The 20,501-nt window shown below is 35.4% G+C and overlaps 1 protein-coding gene across 4 annotated transcripts in view; it reads left to right on the top strand.

The window, feature by feature from the left end:
* Positions 1-20,501, top strand: part of HNF4G (hepatocyte nuclear factor 4 gamma) — a 61,952-nt gene that overhangs the window by 18,084 nt on the left and 23,367 nt on the right. For 3 of the 4 annotated variants that reach the window (XM_088062813.1, XM_088062807.1, XM_088062823.1), the window contains exon 2: positions 7,128-7,233. The exons of the other annotated variant lie outside the window; for it this stretch is intronic. The gene's annotated coding sequence lies outside the window, so the exon portion shown is untranslated. The remainder of the gene's footprint in view (positions 1-7,127; positions 7,234-20,501) is intronic. 4 annotated transcript variants of the gene reach the window in all.

Genomic DNA, 20,501 nt, shown 5'->3' with positions numbered 1-20,501 from the left:
TACCATAGCTCTTCTCCTGCCAACAGGGTTAATGAGAGGGAAGCAAGGCTGCCGGTGCCCTTCCATACCTCATCCCAATGCAATATGTGCCAAAGCTGGGGTATGTCAGGCTCAGGACCTTTCAGTGCTTTCTGGTTGTGGTTTTAGACATTGTCAGAGTATAGTTAATGTTCCAAGAAGCCTTTGGCAAATTTCCACAAAAAAGCATGTAAGGAAACAAAGCTAATGTGTTAAGATGGAAGATTTTTCCTGGATTAATGATTGTTTAATATAAAACAAAGGGCAGGGCGAGGAATTAAGCTTAAAGTTAGCTTTTGTACTGAAGGGAAATTGCTAATGAAGTCACACATAGATTTGCCCAGATAGATGGATATTCCTAGGACTTCTGTTGTTCAATATATCCATGAGGACTTACTGAAAGGAATTGATTAACGAGGTTGCAAAGCTTGTCATTATTGCAGACCCACTGCTGCAGAGTACATCTAATGTGCACTCACATCTTAGGTATTGGATGTAGACTTGGTAAACCACTTAAAAAGTTAAAAGAGCTTGGAAAAATGTGCCTCACCTTAGTGTCAGTCAAGATGGCAGCCATCACAGTGACACTGGATAGGATTTTGTAACTATTTCATTTCTTTGGGTGAGGAGAGGGTGCTAAAGAAAACAGACACTAGCTCTTTTCTCCACAGACTGCACTGGAAATCCTGATAAAACAGTCAAACAAGTTTGTGGGACTTCTAAGCATGTCTCTTTCTTTTCCATTAAGTGTTTTGTAATTTCTGCTGATTTTTTTGCAAGCCCTTTTGATTATACTTAGAGTAGCCTTGATGCAGCATGCTTGAATTGCTGTATCAGTGAGATTTGCTAAAATATGTCACAGATGAATTGTAGGCCATTATCTATCATTAACTCATCTAGAATTTCATGGCAAAGTAAGTGCTATGTATAATGTGTTTTCTCAATTGTTACTGGCTATGTTGCTTTAGTATATCAGAATATGGCTGATAGTAAAGTCACATGCAGTTTAAATATATGGAAACCAGTTTAGGGGGAAGAATGGTTTTCATTAATAGCTAGTAATATTTAAAATTATTTAGATTTTTTTCAGTTAATTTAGAAGTAATTAAAATAGAATTTATAATGCATTTATTTATAGCAAATTCAAACTCTTATCAAAGTAGTCTAGAGAACACTTAGGACTAAGGTCAGATTTTCAAGCATCAAAAGTTGCAATTAGATGTCTATTAAAATACATTCTACCTATTTTATGTGATGTGTGTAAACTGATCATCTTGTCTATTGGCAAAAAGGAAGAGTGATCAAAACCATCACAAATAGTTGTGGTTGCTAGTTCTCTTTCCTTTTGAGAATGGTGGTACAATTACTATTGTTGCTCTGTTTGTGTGTGTGTGTGTGTGTGTGTGTGTGTGTGTAGGAGGAAGTTTTGGTTTGGAAAAGTTGCTGCACTAGATACGTGCTCTTATTCAGCTTCTTCTGAATGCCAGCAATGCTGTTCTTCCTTCCCTTTTTTATTCTTTCAGTTGAGGATATTTTTCAGCTTGCTGGTTCCCAGCAGGGTGGGGCCAGTCATTATCAGGAACTATGGGTACTCTAAGTGCATATTTGCATCTTAAGGTGCCTGAACACTTACGAAAAGTCTCCACAGCTCCTTTTTTGTGGGGATATTACATCTTCTGATGATTTGTGTATTGTTGATACATGTTTCAGTTTGTCCACTGATATTTTGTTGAGAAAATTAGTTGTAAGCAGTCCTAAGTGTACCACCTTTCACAGTCTTTGTGTACCACCTTTAGTTTTTAGAACTGGTGGAGGCAGAACACTCTCTGTGAAAGGAACATTGGCAGAGTGGTATATCTCAGGGTTTCTTCTAATTTCTGTCTCATCTCATCTCATCTCATCTCATCTCATCTCATCTCATCTCATCTCATCTCATCTCATCTCATCTCATCTCATTATTTCAGTTAATTTTTTGAAGACTAGATACTGCTTTGTTCAATGTTGTCTATACCATGTCTTCCAATAATTAAAAGACTGTTTCCACTAAAATTATGGGGAGCTTATAAACAAATTAGAAAATATTTTTTGTGGCATAAAACTATTGCAGAGTTTCCTTTTTATGCCATAAAAACCCTGAAAATATTATTTTCTTGGTCTGACTAAGATTTGATTATCTTTTATCAGTCTTTCATTCCAGCCATCATCTGAATATTGTCCTCAGACTCATGTGAGCTCCTATTTCTAGACTTAAGTTTATTTCTGTGTTCAAATTTGTCTTCTCTAATTCTCCTTTTTACTATGAGTAGTAGATAGCTTTCTTCATCAGCTTGTTTGAAAAAATTGTCCTGAATGCTACATATTTTTTTAAGACTAAAGGAATTGTGTCCTTTGTCCCTTGTTATTGCCTGGGAGATAGTACATGTTGCTATTGTTTGAGATGTAGTGCTGCTTTGTAATAATTTGCACATTTCGTGTGTGCATTTGGTTACTGAATGGTGTACTTTATGACTACATTCAGTTAAATATTGTAAGTTTATTGTGTGATCATATTTGTTTAGCTTAATGTAAATATGTCGGAAAATGAAGTACAGTGGCTTGATTTTCTGACCTACTAACATTTTTCATAGAATTAATACCATTTTCTTTTACATATTTCTGATGAACAATGGTTTCAGCAATGAACTTGTCAGAGTGAGAGGTAAAAGTCTGTGTTCATTAACTCAGGAAAATAAAAGCTTAATAAGACTATAAAGAGTAAGGAACAAGAGGATGGACATGAAAGGGTAGCAGAATAAAAAATTTCAGGGACTTGGGTGACTTGTGAGACATGATTAATCTCATACAGAGATTGTAAAAAAGCTTTTTAATCATTCTTCTCCTCACTGGTCACAAGTTCCCAAAGAGAAAAAAGGTTAATCTTGTTGGCTGGTTGGGCAGGTGGAAGGCACTGTACTTCAGCTCTGGACCTAAAATGCTGTTGGGTAGAGAAGAGGAAATGAATTGGAAGAAATGGATGTAAATGTAAACCTGGTTTTGATGTTGCATCTAATTATTGTTAGAGATAGAAAATTTCTAATTTGCTTAAGTTTTAAAGAACCATTTTAAGCTTTAATTAACAATTTTTCATAATTCAATTAATTATTATTATCTTCATTTTGACAACTAGCTTGATCCCTTGTTTTTTATTTTTCACTGTCATTGTTTTGTAGATGCTTTTTCAGAAAGTGTATATATTAATCAAATTTATGACTTAGCCTAGTAGTTACCATTCTTGTCAGGCCTTCTTTATGATGTTTCTATAATGATTAAAGACTTAATATGGCGAATGTTTACAAAATTCTGGAAGTTTTCTTCTTGGAAATGCCACATTTAAACTTGCTTTATTTATAAAAACGCATATGTTGCAACTTCTAACTTATCATCACATTTCCTTAAAGATAATGAGATTGCATTGAAACAGGACCCTATATAAATATGTGCATATTTAGATACGTGCATTTGCATAACCTTCTATAACTCCTTGTGTACACAACAGCATTCTGTCTCTCTCTCTCTATATATATATATATTTGTTGAAAATAAAACTGTAATGTAAATTTGTAGGCATTAATTTTTCTATATATTTTGTTAATTTACAGTATCCAGATAAATTTGTATTGATTTTCATTTTGGAAACTAAAATTGTAACTATTAATGTGACTATATTTGCTTGTCCAAGACCTCAGTGCCAGGTTTTTCTATTAAGATTAGGTAAAGTACATGTTGGCTACATTTAACTACGAGTTTTTAGAATAGTTTAAGCATGTAGGTAAACAAGCCACAGTATATATAGGCAGTGTAGGGTTTTTTTAAAAGGTCATCTGTGTAAGTTCAGCTACAAATAACTTTTTTGTTGCCACTTGTCTTGTTGCTATTATTTATGTTATGAAAATTCCATTAAAATATATTAAAAATGTTTTCATATTTTTTATGGCTGGATAATTCAGACCACATTATTGACACTGTTTAGTGATTTATTTTTAGCTTCTTTATTCAGAAATGTCTTCTAAATTTAGGGAGGCATAAAGTTGACAAAAAGCTACATATGATTTTCCAACCCTCTTCCAAATGCCTGACTTTGTCAAGAGTGTAAAATTATGTAGCAGAGAGTAAAATATGGATTAAAAAAGATTCAATCATCCTGAAAGAGGCATTGCTTTGCTTTGTGTTTTGGTTTATTCCCATTATTTTTTTTATTTTTTTTTTTCTCTATAAGTCCATGTTTTGTTTCCCCCTGCTTTTAAGCAAAATTATGTGATTTATCATAGTGCTTTACTTTGGATCCTAGCTCACTGAAATAATTCAACACATAGCTCTTTTTTATTGTGCTTTTATTTCAGCAAGCTGGTTTTTTGCACAAAGGGATAGTGCTTGGACACCTGAAAATTCAGATGAAAGGGAGAACTTTTATCTGAGTAGTTTTTGACCAACTTTTCTAAGTAGAGCATTCTGTTTGTAGAATTTTGGCAATCTATATACATTTTCTACATGTTGGATGCACTTGCTTGTGCAGACACAACTTGTTGTATGTTTTGCTTACAATATTAATGCAGAGTATCACATGTTATCTGGGTTGCTTCATTTATGTGTTCTGAGTAGTTGCTACTTTATGGCCAGGCTTCCTCATTTGTGCATCTCATTCCAGTTTGAAAGATGACAGATACCCAGAGCTCAATGTAGAGAAACAAACCCCTGCTGAAATCTGCAGTAAAACCAATCTGTCTGATAAAACACTGACCAAAAGAGTGAATATATTTAGAAAAACCTGAAGATGGAGAGACCAAGAGAAGAACATGCAACAGATTTTAGATTGACGTAGAAGGAGTTGTAGAGCTAACTAATCACTGATCACAGTATGCTATAGTTAGTACAGCTTTAATTTGACTGATTGTTAAGTATTTTGGGGAGAGAGAATTCTGATTTGCCATTAGATTCACAAGTATGTAGTTAGATTTTAAATAACTTTCTTGCCACTAAGCGTATGTCTACAGTCTAATAACAACAGCCCTCAAATACCATTTGATGTTTCCAGATAATTTGGATGGTATATTCAAAGGCTAAGGAACATATTCACATGTTTTAAGACAACCTCAGTGCACCCATGCAATTTTTTCATTGCATCTAACTCACATGTGAGTAGATTTGGGCTGAATTTGTAAAGCCTTCTTTTCCCCCTTAAAACTGGTTTTTCTTTCTGTGAGGGCTTTTTATTTGGTTTTGTTGTTACTGTTGTTTTTGTTGGGGATTTTTTGGTGTTTTTTTGGTTTTGTTCTTTTTTTGTCTTTGTTTTTTGCACAGTTCATGGGAAGCAGGCTTTAAAACATTGGGCATGAGTCTGAGAGTAATAATAACCATGGATCTGAGGCAGAGGAGAATTAGTAGCGGCTCCAGGTATCAGTGGGTGCGAAGGTCTCCGTCATTAAGGACCACACTAAATAAACATGCTGGGATATGATTGCTTTATTGCTCTTTGCTCATTTTATGTCATTTTATTGCCCTACTAATGACTATAGAATTAGGTGTGTAAGGGAGTTCTGATAATGTAGAACTAAAAGAGGTGCATAGACAAGTGTGTGCTTCCTGTAGAGATTCCAAGTTCTCATCGTGGATGATGGAGAGACTAATTTACCTTGCATAGATGAGTGAGGATAGGCAGGGAGGCAGAGAGGGACCTCAAGAGCAGCTCCATTTCTAGGCTTCATCCTCACTTCAGCATCCCTGATGATTTCTATGTGCCTTTATAGTGATCCCACTGGGAGAGGCTGTGTCATTTCAAGTAGAGGTTTTTTTCCCCCACTATTAGCCAAATGATATATTACTGATCCAGGGGCTATACATGTAAATACGCAGATAAGAATTAAATTTATATATGTTGAATTGTTGAATAAAATAGTCTAATTTATGATAATGCCAGAATTAATCTGACATGCTGGTCTAACAGTATCACTTCTGAGGACAGAAAGTACTAATGGGCTAATAATTTTACTGCTTTCTATTTTGCATGCACTGCAGTTTACAAAATCAATAAAGAATGTAGTACCTCAGCAGACTTACAATTTAGACTGTAAGAATCTCTGTTCTTGACTAAAGTCCTGTTGTATCTAAATAAGGGGAGCTAGTTCCATCTCTGGTATTTAGAAGTGATTTTCTGTGTTGTCACTTTCTTTCAAGGGCAACTAAGGATGTATTACCCATAAGGTTTCAAGTAATGTAAATGGCAAAGCAAAGAATGCTGCTGAAGCAGGTGGATATTTTTGAAATATGAAAAGCTAAAAATGGTGTGCTTTTATTTGGATCTTAAGAGCATGAAGTTATATTTGGGGTGCAGAAAGCAAATTGTCTTTCAGAACTTTATGACTGACCAGTGCATATTTTGTTTGGATTTAAGAGTTGCTTATAAATGCATAGACTACACATACATAAGAATGTATAGAGTTAATAGGCAACATTGAAATAAATATATATAAAACAATAAATAGGTAGTGCCTGCCTAGCTAAAGCTTAGCATTTAAAAGTGCAGTTCACCCCACCCAAGAAAAGTCAGCAAGGCTGCAAGAGTTGTAAAGTAGTTCTCAAGGTGACTACAAAATGTCCCTTTGCTACTTTCGCGCCTTCATCCTTTTTGAAATGCTGTGCACACAGTCAAATTAAAATTGTTTTTCTTTCAGGCTTTTCTACTACAAATCCTGTTTTACTATGTAGTTTACCCAGTTTACCTAAACATTAGTCATCCAAAGAGCAGGGGATCTTTTATTCATATGCTTCTATGTCAAGAGAACCGCAGTCTTAAAAACCATTTTGTCTTCTATTCCCTATGTGTAATCCTTCCAGATAGTATTTCAAGACACTGTATAAATTCTATGCTTTTTTACTCTACAAGTGGAAGAAAATCTGGCATCAATGTTGTCTGATGAATTAAGCATTTTCTTTAATCTTCAGAAATGCCTTTATACCTTGAATGAAAGAACTGTATTCTCAACCTTTATAATCCAAATAAGAATTTTATTTAGGAGCACAGTTGGTTTGCATTGCAGGTATTGTAGCATTTATTTTACTCTTATTGGCTGCAGGTATTACCTAGAAAGAAGGATGGAAACACAGCCTAGGAAATCAGCCTTTCCTCATCTGTGTTTGAAGGACTGAAGTCTCTGTGCTTTGTTGTTTTCTTTTTTGAATGTAAGTAAAGTTTTGCTGCATGCTTCACTAATCTCCTTGCTTGCTAGAGACTGTATCATCACCTGACGTATTTCAACATGCCTCTCACTCAGAAACTGATGTCTGTTTAGAGATGAATCAGTTGTGAAGATCATGTGCTTCTGAAAGCCATATAAATACCTATGAAACTGGAGAAGCTGGTGGTAGGTTGGTGGAAGATATGCCCACCCCAAAAATTTTTGCTGAATGGTATCAGTATTTTGTCCACCCAAGGCTGTGTGCACTCCTCATCAGGCAATCGTTCCCTCATCATATCTTACTATTTTCTCCAGTTCAGATTTTCCAATATCCTTCAGGGAAAAGTTGGAAGACCTGTGAGCCACTAGTTATTTCTTTATTTTTTTAAATTCGTTAAAATTAAAATGAAATTTAATTAATTTAAATGCTTTAGTCAGCTAATTAAGGACTTCACAACTCTAACATGTATTGACCATGAAGAAATTATACGTGAAAGCTGGTGATTTTTTCTACTGATTTCATTAGACTTTGAATGACCAGACATTCTTCAGTTCTGGGCCTTAAATATACATCACTTGAAAAAATATTCTTCCCCTTTCTTCTTGTTAAGTGAATTCTACCTTGAGTATTTTTCTCTGTCCCCCAGTGAGCTCCATGATTCTTGTTCCTTTCTACTCAGCAGCAGCTTATGTTTTGAATTCAGTCCCACTTGGTTCATCAAGATGATTTTTTTGCAAATTTTTCATGTTTAATAACACTACTTTTGCTCAATTTGTGAAAACATCTTTTGGACTTGTTACAATTTGATTTTCTGCCAGGGATAGTTCCAAAGAAGAGAAAATGATGGGCAAAGGAAATGATGGTGGGGTATATCTTATTTGCAATTCTAATAACAGCTTTGTGAATTTGAACACATTAGTAAAGAGCACTTCATTCAAGTGCATATTACCACAGATCTTGCTAAACATGCCTAAGAATAATACTGTTCCAATCTGGGCAAATTAGATGGATAACATCATTTACAGCAGTTGTTAATTATGCATCAACTTAATCACAGCAGAATTCTGTTAATTGCTTATCACAATGAGGTTAACTTTCTGTCATTTATATTTCTTTAATTTTTAATTAGAATAATACACTTGATATCTTTCACTGGCCACTTTATAAAAAAGTAGTCATGATGCAAATATTCAGCACAATAAGACTAGAAGAGATCTCCTGAGTCACCAATTTGGCTGACATCACCAGCCCATATAATACCTTTCATAAATTTTTCTCCATGTCTTAAAACCAGCGAGGTTCCTTGCCTCTGCTGCCCAAATGGAGGAGGTTTGTTGCAGTGCCGTAACCCTGACATGTTTAGACGCTTTCCACCTGCCAGCCTCAAATTTATGCTTTTGTTCTTATGGCAGAATTGTTTTATTGTCTAAATAAGTTTTTCCCCTATGTAGCTTACAGCGTGTGATTTATTTGTAGAATAAACTCCGTCTCAATTTTCACTTCCCTGAGATGGACAAACCAACTCCTTTTAGTCTCCTTCAGTAAGATCTACATTCTCGTGCCCTGAACATGGATGGCAAGCCATTAGTGCTCCTTAATTCCAGCTGTAATGGCAGCTTTTAACTCCGCTTCTTGCATAGATGGAAGCAGAAATGCCATTCACTGTCAGATGAATGACAGATAGCAGAAGGTGTAGATGAGTTCTGCTGGATGTAGGAAATGAGTCCATAAGTGATTGGCTGGATTCTTATTCTGGCTAAATTAACAGATATGGCAGTGTCCTAATTACAGCTGTTTGAGACAGCTAAGTCAATTTTTTTCAAACCAAGTCGATCATGGTAATTTTATTTATGTATACACCTGAAAAACAGAGAGTGCTATTAATGCTAGTAATTTAGTTTGGGCAGGCTAGAAAGCTGCTGTGTTTCTTAGGGAATAAAAATTTCATTAAAAATTGTGATACTGGCAAACAACTGGGAAGATAATTAGAGAACTAGCTAGGAAAGAACTGTGCTGTGAAGAACCAGTGAGTCTTGGTAGACAGCAGGCAAAGCATGACCCAGCCGTAAATCCCAGAAGAGGGCAAACAGCATCCTGGGATGGGGTATTAGCAGGGCTCAGGGAAACTATTATTTCCTTTTACTCAGCACTTGTTTGGTGACATCCAAATGGGTGCATCATTACACACTCACTCTCTTCTTTCTGCAAGGAAATAAATGGGTTAAATGAAGAAAGTTCAGTGGAGGGCCACCATGATGGTAGAAGGCTGACATATCTGACCAGCTGAGGAGAAGCTAAAGGACCAGAGCTTTTTCAGCCTAGAGATGGCTTTGTGGGAGAGACCCTCACAGCAGCCTCTGGTACCTTAAGACTGTTTGTGAAAAGATAGAATTTCACTGTGGTGCAGATAAGAGGGTTATGATGGCTAAGAGGACTGAAAGTCTATGGATGTAAGTTGAAATAGCAGTATTTCAAACTGAATATAAGGAGAAAAATTCCCATTGTGAGAACCAGGGGACACCAGGTTCAATAGGAAAACAGAGTGCCCAGAGAGGTTAGGCAGTCTTCATTCTTCAAAGTGTTTTTGAATATGAGGATTTTAAGCACTTAGCAACCTGGTGTGACCTGTATTGAGAAGAAAGTTGAACCTGATGATCATCAGATCATCATTAGAACCTTGAAGTAAAAGATTAAGAATGTATTCTAGATTCCTTATGTCCATAGTAGTATTTGATACAGTTCCTCCTTTTGGACAGATAAAACTTGCTAATGGATATTATACAAATACCTAGTCATTTAGTTCTCTCCTGTATCTCTTCTTTCTTGACTGGGTTTTTTATTCAGATCCCTTTCAGAAAATAACTCTCAAAGAAATATTTTTGTTTAAATTTTAATTTTTGTTCCTCTTTTTCTTTCTCTTTTTCTTTCTCTTTTTCCTTTTTCTTTTTCCTTTTCTTTTTCTTCCTTCACTTAAAAACAATGTAATACAGCAATCGGCTACAATATTACTTTAATCATTTTAATTCACTTCAGTCTTGGAAATTAGCAAAGAGCCCAGTATCCTGTTTCACCTTTGAATATTGGTTTTTCTCTCCTAAATAATGACTTCACTTATGTAAAATCAAACTGATTACAGAAAAGATTGTGTATTCATGTTTTTTTATTATTTAGTATTTTTAGTATTCAATGATTCTGAGCACTTTGGGTTCCTAAAGTAATTACTTCTGCCACATTTCCTAGGAATGGTTGGTTTTCAGATATTTTTTAGCTGTTCTTTTCAAGATGACAGTAGACAATAGTACTGCAGTTTTGTTTATTTTTTTTCTCCCAAGAACACTATGTAGATCAAATGGGACAAGTCACATCAGTCTTCAACTGGAAAATATTATGACATTTTCTATCCCTAAGATTTATTATATGTAAAAAAAAAAAAAGTAAGTGTAACAAAGAAGTTCCAGTGTTGTTTAGAGTTTTACTTACTCAAAAGCCCAGGCAAGCCCACGTTTCAGCGAGAAAGTACCGTCTTTCTTAGACTAAGCAGGACTTTCACTTCAAACAGCCAACACTGCTGTTCTTTTTGGTTTGGCTGTTAAGTTGTTGATAGATTTAGCAGTCAGATGCTACAACTTCCAGACTTTGACTGTAGACCTTGAATCACCTTAAGAAGAAAATTGTGTTTTAGTCCTATTTTTCCACTCACCTGGAGATTCTGAAAGTTTTCAAATAGCTTTTTTGTTGTATGTGTAATCTACTTTAACTTAAATGGGATACACCCAGTAGTGACATTTCCATCACTGAAGTCACCTTAACAGCTACTGACTCAGCTTTCCAGATTCCTAAGCAAGTAGTTATTTTTGATTAGGACAGTCTTTTCTACTGCTTCTTTTATGAAGTTGAAGGACTCCATTTTCACAGGAAGTTACTTCTGCCATTTTTGTTAATCAGATAGGAATATTTAAAAATCAATGTGTTTTAAATGCCAATATATTAACAGAACTCACTTAGCAAAAGCATGCTGTCATCTTAGATATTTTCTCACGTGTCTAGTTAAAGCAATGTTATCTAGAAGATTAATCAATATTAGGTGTTGTCAGGGCATTTAATCAGTAACAAGTACAGTTCACAGCTGCCTTTTCTCCTTAATCATATGATGAGATGTTTATCTTTACTGCATTGTTCTAAAGAAAACTCCAAAACTTTGGAGTGCAGCAACTTTTATGTGTCTTTGGAGATAAATTTAACAAATCTATTGTGATTTCTCCTTTTTATCCAAGTAGAGTGTAGCTTTGAGAAGGCAGCTTAACTTCAAGCTTTTCTAGGACTGTGTTTATGCATCGCAGTCCTGGCCCAGGAGATGCATCTGAACAGTGTCCTAGCAAGGTGGGGAAGTGACCCGTGTTCTTCTGCATACCTTGTATTACTGGTTGTCAGGTCAGAGGAGGTGTCAGCCAGGAAAAGAACCTGTGTGCTTGGTGCATCTTCTAAAAAAAATTATAGTCCTGTCCTTTGGTAGTGGGGATTTTGAGTACCCATTCACAAACCAGGGATGCAGGCAAGACCATGCAGGAAAACTGTCCCCCATTCAGAGGTAGTAACTTAAAAATCAAACTAAAAATAAATTAAATGAAGAATATGCCTCAGAAAGCAACAAAAAAAATATTGTCTGATTCCATTAGTCCTCAGTTGGTATAATGGATCATTTTATGATTTCACATGTTGCCATTTTTGTGAAGTTGGCTGACTCTTTTCTTGAAGCTCCTATCTGAAATATATTTTAAGTTGGTGAAAACATTAATTATTGAACTAAGACATTAAACATATTTTATTTATTTTTTTTAAGATATAAAGGATGTTTTTCCTGGTATTAATAAGCTGTGGCAATTGTGCTGTATGATATATTTTCAATTTTGAGAACATGCTCCAGTGGAAAGTGTAGGAGGTGTGTCTCCATCCAGGCCCTTCAGCTTTCTTCTCAGATTTTAGGGAGTCATTTGTATAGATTCACCTCACTTAACTCTAGGTGTTGCAGCTGTTTGAGCTCTTTAGTTAGGCAACCAGTGGGAGGAAATGGAAGTGATTCAGTTCAACCTCCTGTTAAAGATAAGTCTGAGGACTCTGTTTAGATGTGCATGTTTCTGATCATTATATACAAAGGGAATTGAATGTTTGGTTTGTGTGCAGGCAACTGTATTGTAGACACGTGGACTCAAGTGTCATAAACGCTATCTTTAGTTGTCCTTTGCTTCATTTCTCTGTTTATTAAAAGGGGACTAGAGTTTGTCCCTCTCTCACAGATGGGGAAACAATGTTACTGATTGCAAAGTTCTCAGATAAAATGATGGAGCCTTCCTACATGAATACATTAAAAACAAGGAATACAGCCACATGAATGTTGTTCAGGTCCAGAAAATCCATGCAGACCCAACTGTTATCTATACTATTGGAGGTAAACTTGATCATGTAACCTGCATTTTTGCAGCTACACATAATTTTGCTTTTATCTTCATGACTTGCATTGTGTTTTTATGCATAACTACACTTGTGACACTTTCTCTTACTTCCTTTCGAGATAGAGACTAATTAAAACCTTGCTAGACCACTTCTCTCATATCTTCCATGCCAGTGAGTTTTTTTTTGCTCAGCTCAATTAGTGTTTTGGCTTCATTAGTTAAAAGAGATGCAGCCGAACTTACTTTGCAATATTTATCATCAGCTTTTAAAATGGACTTCTACTGATTTTGAGATTGTTAAAATCACTGTTCAAAATCTGCTTGGGGCATATATATATGGACTTCTGTGGAGGCAGTATTTAATGTTTTGCTCTTACCTGGGAACACACCTAACCTAAATTAAAGAGATAACCACTGGCCAGTTGAAGAGCATCTGTATGTGTACAACAAAGCAAAGACTCAAGCTTCTTCTTCAGAGGATTCTGCTTTGTGCTCACTGAATTTGAATCTGAATTTTCTGTGCTTAGAATATAGGTGTGTCTGCCAATAAAGATACCAGGTGTCCTTCACTTCCCTGATTCTTGAGACAGCCTGTTTGAATTTTCAAGGAGATACTGTTGTCAGTTCATGTCTAGTGAAAGCAAGAATTCCTTTGGTCTCTTAAGAAATGTAATGTAATAATTTTAGGCAGAAGGCTTCAGGAAGACCTTATAGCAGGCCTCAGTACCTGAAGGTGGCCTGTAAGAGGACTGGAGAGGGATTTTTCCTAAGAGCATGCAGTGATAGGACAAGGAGAAAAGGATTAAAACCAAAAGACATTAGTTTAGATTTCATATTAGGAAGAACTTCTTTACTGTGAGGATGGTAAAACACTGTCCAGAGAAGCTGTGGATGCCCCATCACTGGAAGAGTTCAAGGTCAGGCTGGATGGAGCTTTGAGCAACCTGGTCTAGTGGAAGGTGTCCGTGCCCATGGCAGAGGAGTTGGCACTAAATGATCTTTAAGGCCTTCTTCAACTTTAACACTTCTATGGTTTTATGAAAATCAGGATTTTGTACACACATGCCTTCCTAGTCTATGAGTTGTTGTAAAAACTTACTTATTTGATGAATAAAATGGAGTTATTTTGATGCTTTAAAGAGCTGATCCAAAATATGGTTAAAACAAAGAATATGCCTTTATGCTTTCACATTGTTCTTTCATTCAGGGACAATTTGAAGTTTTTGTTTGCTTGTCACAGTTTCACTCGAAACTGATAGTCTTTAATGTGCTCTGAAATTCTCATTAACTCATTTTAACAATTAAAGAAATTGATAAACTAAGCATAAGCGTGCTAGTGTCTTGGAAGAGTTAAACTGAGTGTGTTGACACAACATTCTTTCTGCAGGAATGAGATGAGTCAGCTTAGGCTGTAGTTAAAAATTTTAATTTTAGACAGAGTAACTGAAAATAATTGTCTGACTATTCAGTCATTTAATTAGCTGTTTGCGTATGACCAAGGGTTGTATAGTCACTAGCATGGGCAGAAATGCACTGAGTTTGTTTTGAAATATTATATAGAATATGTAACTCATTCAGCAGAGGATAGAATATAGAAATTAGAAGACTTGCTATGATTAATTGATCACAAAGAAAAGAAAGATTCCAGGCAAGCTGAAAAAAGGGAATACCAAACAAACCTTGCCTTTATACTGGTTAACCTCTTTTTGAACTCTTTTATTGTGTATGACAAAGGCAAGTGTGTTTATCTGTAGGAAAAAAATCTCATTATATGGTATTTCTAAGATAACTGTGGGTAAATTGTAAGTTAATTTTATCTAACTAGCTATATAAAACATTGTTTATGAGCAAGTTTGCATAAAACCTGCCAAGAAGGCTTGTTAAGAAATTACTAATCACCTGAGGATGACTGAACAGGAGTGCTTAGTCTTACTTATCAGTAGCCTGATGGTTTGGTTTTATCTTATTCCTGAACTCTTTCCTCTTCTCATTTCACTCTGCTCTCCAGGACAACTCTCTGATTAATTTTCCTGTGTGTACCAGAAAATAATAAGTTACCTGATTTAAGCAAATAATTAACAAGTGTATCCAGTCATTTAACTGTACCTCAGCAAATCTCACCACAAAATTCTATGCTACAAAAATCCTTTAAGCCCTCTAAATGGTCAACATTTAGCGAGCTTTCAAGAATAAAATGAACTAAAGAATATTAAGTTAAAATAGAAATACTAAGTACTAAAGTCTACTTAATAGTAATTTGCATACCTAATGGTAAAACTAATCTGTTACAATGTAAAGCAAAAGTATCCTGATTTTTATTCTTCCTTCAGATAAATATGCACAATTTTCTAATAGTGTCTGCTAACCTCAGATTAGGAAATCTACTGTTAATCTGGACACAAAGCAAGCACAGAAATTGATTGAACTAGCAAAATACAAATTTGCTATTAGTTCATGGAGAGAATGGACAATACAATGTGAAGAATTACTAAGAATCTGGATGTAGGAGGGAGACTTTCCCCCTGTCAGATTAATTTTTGTAGGTATACTCAGTTATAATTCCAGAGGCAAATTCATCTGTCACGAAAATATTGACAATAAAATCCTGTGTGTTCATACTTATATAGAAACATCTGCGTACATAAAACAAGATTTTAAATCTGCATAACATTTGATATCTACGTGGCTTGGAATCTACTGTGGACATTCTCCTGGAATGGCTAGGCAAAGGAACATAACTGTATCCTCAGTCTTTACTGCCTAGCCCTTGTATCTGGCATACTGTGTTCTGACTGAATAGAAAATATTAGGATACACTAGACTAGATGAGATTGGAACAGAATAGAATGTCCCAGTTGAAAGGGACTTAGAACAGCTATCTAGTCTAACTGCCTGACCAAATAATCACTGATCAAATTAAAACCTTGATGAGCATTGTTCAAATGCCTCATAGACACTGGCAGGCCTAGGGCACTGATCACCTCTCTGGAAAATCTTACATGTTCAACCACCCTCTGGTAAAAAAATTATTCCCAATGTCCACTCTAAACCTCCCCTGACACAGCTTTGAACCATTCCCATTCACCCTATCTGGATGTAAGGGAGAAGAGATCAGCATCTCCATCCTCTCCACTTCCTGTCTTCAGAAAGCTGTAGAGAGCAATGAGGACATCCCTCAGCCTCCTTTATGAATGACTGTCTTCAAGCTTCCACTTGACCATTACTCATCCTTTTGAATCTTCCCATAGAAATGTACTACTTCAACTGCGCCATCATGGCCTTGGCTCTTCCATCACCCTGACACAATGCTCTCCCTCAGTGCAGCTGTGCAGCTAGCTGTTGACATTTAGTGATGGCCCGTAATGCAATGGGCCATGTTTGACCTCTTGGCTATGAGATGGCTTTTCTTCAAATATTTCATACAGGTGGTATTATTTGCTAAAAGGCTGTCACAGATGCACCATGGGTTTCACTAAACCATTGACAAACTGTAGCATGGGACATCTGCAAAATGAAGATACTGTCTTAATAATTTTGCTCTGTGAAGATTGTGAGTGAATATAATGTGAGAATCATCCTCAAAACACCTTTCTGTTAAAGACAGAGCACAACTGAGGGTTTGTGAACTGCAATGTGTCTTATACTTTGTGAGATGCTACCCAGCTCACTCATTGATATATGTGTGCATGTGTAAGTGATAAATAAAGTCAAATAAACCAGATAGCTTTGTCTACCTTCACCTTAAGAGTGGATGTAACATCTCTTTGCATATGACACCATTATATTACTGTTGCTATCCTAGCATCATATCCCCTCAATGACACTGTGGTATATAAAGTGAATAAATAAATCATTTATCCTTTTAGAATAAGATGGAGCAAATTATACTTGGAATAGAGAGGGAGAATCTGAAAGCAGGCTATGACCTCAGCAAGTGTAAATTATCCTTAAAATTATCCTGCAGCAACTATTCTTCAGGCTCAAAATATTTTAGAGCTTTCATACTTCTTTGATATTTCCCCTCAGCTACTGACAGGGCAAATACTAAAGTGGATGCAAGATTAGAATTGTAAATTGCTCATCAAAGAATTTGGAGCACTAGATCTCTTACTCAGCTTTGACACTCTGATGTAGATTACTCATTGACATCTTAGTAACTATTTTGGGATTATTTCAAACTCTAAAGAGTGATGTAGGGTGGGTCCATAGTATTTGACAAGTCAGACACCAGGCATGTTCTGTGTTTTTTTATATTTATTCACATTCATGACCATTGAAGTTGTAGCTGGTTATTCTGAAAGTCAAATAATAGTTTAAGCCAAAAACATAAATATGAAGACAGTCAGACCTCACGATAATTGTCCATTCCCTGTTATGCCAAAATGAAAAAATAAAATAAACACAACCCTCAACGTAACTTATAAAAGAAAGCTGTATATGCTGTATGTTAGAGTGGGGCTCAACGTAACAAATGACCAATTTAACTTAAAAAAGAGGCAAATTCAATATGTGCAAGAATCTGCTTTCTAAAGAATGCCTGGGGTGGTCTAAGTGTCTAAAAATGTGAGTAATGAAAACAGGCTTAGCCTGGATTTCCCACAAAGATCTGCACTTCAGTTACACCTGGCATGATTTGTTGCAGCTAATCTTACCACCTTGCCTAATAAGCGTGCTGTGAAAACCTGTTATTCAGTTCTGGTACTGACTTCTCCTTCCTAGTGTTTTGTTTAACCACTATATTTTTAGGACAAAGTAAAAAGTCTAAGTGCCATAAATTTACTTGTTGAAGGTGATGGTGCTGGGTTTGAGTAGTATGAGATGATGCCTTTGGTCACCGTAGTGGAAGCTTTTGTGCTGTATATTTGTTCTCATGATTCACAAATTATTCTTAAAAATCCTCTCACATTAACCAGCTCAAAATCAACTTTGTCCTTGTTTAACTCTGAACTTTTTTGGGGGCGGGGGAGGGAGGGAGAGCATGACAACATTACAAGCCTTGCTGCGATATCTTTGTGTTGTAGAGGACTGTAGCCATGCCATGTTTACGTCATGTTACCTAGGTGTTAAGCAAAAAGGCTATTTCTTTTTGAAGAAGCTTGGTAATACACATTTATACTTTAATACACATTTATACTTTATCATTTGATTTTTAGATCTGATTCAACTCTTAACATTTTTATTTATTTAAAAAAAAAAAAAAATCACCAGCAATCTCTATCAAATAAAGTCACAGTGCTACAAAGCTTTCCATGTCAAACATGGCAAAATTTTATGTTTTAGAATACAAGCAAACATTTCCCAGTCATTACTCATGGACCATTTATGAAGCACTTGGGGGTGGGTGTCAGCAGAGCTGATGCGATGGTGAGTAGCAGTGTTCTCACTGCCACTGAGGGTGTGTTCCAGGAGAGGGAAACTCAGTCTGTGGTATTATGTGGGTGTGTATCTTTGTAAGCCAAAGAAGAGATTGCTCACGGGTGTGCGGAAATTTTCACACTGCTTCCTGGGTAGCAAGCTTTTGGCAAATAAACTCTCTGGCTTGGAAGTTTGGATTTTACTATAGCAAGGAGGCATTCTGGCTCAGCTCGTATGGTTTCTTTAGGGATTTTTAGTATGACCTCAGTGCATACCCTGTCCTACACGTGCCAATTGTCAAGAGGGGAAACAGATCAAAATGTGTGTTTTGCCAGCATTCTGGATAATACTACAGGTTGTTGACAAAAATAGAATGCCTTCCAAGTATGTCCACCACAACTCACTGTACTTGCAAAGCAGGAAATAGAATGAAGGTGTGTTCTTACCCAGAATACATGGGAAACAAGAAAAAAAAATACATTTGAATAAACACATTTTTTTTGGCAACCTACATTTCTTACTAAGCAGAAAAGGTAAAAGGGCATATTGCTACTTATTGAAAAAAAAAAAAAAAGAAAAAAAAAAGAGAAAACCAAAACTGTTTCAGTAGTGGTAGTTTCAGATTTGCTTTTAATATCAGGAAGACTTTTATGGAAATAACCTTGATTTTGTTAGGTTGTGTTGTATTTTATACCACAGTCAGAAAGAATGATTACATTTAATATGGAGAGCTGAACAATTAACAGAGTTGATAGTCTTAAAGATAAGATAGGAATGCTTTCTGTATGTGATCCTGAGGTCATCAGTTTTAAAGAAAAAAAGCAAGAAAACCACAAAGAACAAAAGCATTACTGTGTAGCTTTCTCTTAACAATTACTGCAAAATTTACTTTGAGAAGTTATTTCTTACTTAAATTCACATTATCGCTTGTCTCAAAGAAGTGCTTAACAGTTTGATTAATTACACAGTTTTAAAACTTTTGCTTACCTTAGGCTGATATTTCTTGGGTGTCAGTAGTAGATGACTTGACTTAGACTATTTTATACTACAAGCTGCAGTGTCATTCAGAACTTGAAAAACAGTGCAGGTGTCCAACATGAAAAGAAATCTGTCTGAATATTAGTGAACAATATAAAGCTTGAACTGCCATAAGAGCAGAAGCTGTTCATCATCAGCTTCTTTCGTCAACTGCTCTAATTCCAGGACTGCATTCTAATTCACCTAAGGCTGAAAGAAAACATATTAATATTTTACCATAGTGATTTAGTATACATTAATTGTTCATGATGTACTTCATGATGCCAAAAAATCCCCCAGAAAGCACATTTTTATGAGTGAAAGATTTGACTGTAAGAAGTTTCCTTAGCAAAACATGAAAAAATAGTCTAAAGAATGTCTTTCCTATAGCATACATTTTTCCATATTAAAAAATCAATTGAAATGAGTTTTTATATGACAGAAGTATGAAGGGTCAATTCATTCCCTCTCTTTAGCAGTCACTGAGGGACCTGTTTTGGCAGCATTGAAGAAGTTCTGCTAATAGCAGAGGGAATAGCAGGATTTGATCATGTCATATGTGATATCTTCCATCTTCCATTCATTCCCTTATTTTAAATTTACTTATATGCCAAAATGTTTTCAGGACTGGCATTTTGAAATAAAAAATATGCAATGGATATGCTTTTGGTATTAAAGAGCCAGATAATATTTATAGAACATATTATCAAAAAGTATACACTGAAGAACAATAGATAATTCTAGTTAACATGTAAGCCTTTTTATATTATGCTAAGTAGCATAATTGCCATATTAAGGCAATGAATCATTTCTTATGTAACTAGTAATTAGCTTTATAGAAAATACTATACAAATACAACAAATGGTTGTAGTAAATACAACAAATTCTGCTACAGAAGAAACTTTTCAAACTAAGCCATCAGGTAATATAAAATTATTCCATCTCATGATGAAATTACAGTGATTTCCTAAACAGTATTGGCTGTCAACAGATAGCTTTTAATCAATCTTATTTTAATATACTTCTTTAAGTAAAAGAAAAAAATATTAGGTGTGTTTAAAAACTGTGAAAACTTGTACACTTCCAGTACTCCAAAATGCCAGTTTCTGAGTAATTGTTTTTCATAATTGTAAACAGAAAATATTCTAAAATTTCAACCATATTCTTAAATATCTTTAAAATTGCTATTTTTTATATTATTTGTCTTCTGTTGTGTATGGGAAGTATTTGTGGTCATATCAGTTGCTCTTTTTAAGAAGTAACTTTTGCATTTTTTGATATCTCATTAAATATAATAATGGATGAATGGTTTAAAGGAAAATGAATAGCAGTAGGTTGAAAAGGACTGCCCCTGTGGAGAGCCTCCAAAATCTGAGGTGAATTTTTTCAAACAGTAACACAACTGTAAATATGCTTTGGTTTAGGATAGGTCTGTGAATTATACAAGA

Source organism: Pseudopodoces humilis, chromosome 1 (assembly GCF_049639895.1).
Source record: "Pseudopodoces humilis isolate 2021_Gansu_Grassland_sample_001 chromosome 1, ASM4963989v1, whole genome shotgun sequence".
NCBI classification, from domain to species: Eukaryota; Metazoa; Chordata; class Aves; order Passeriformes; family Paridae; genus Pseudopodoces; species Pseudopodoces humilis.
The sequence above is the reverse complement of the archived record's forward strand: the minus strand, read 5'-3'. Positions and strand labels throughout refer to the sequence as shown.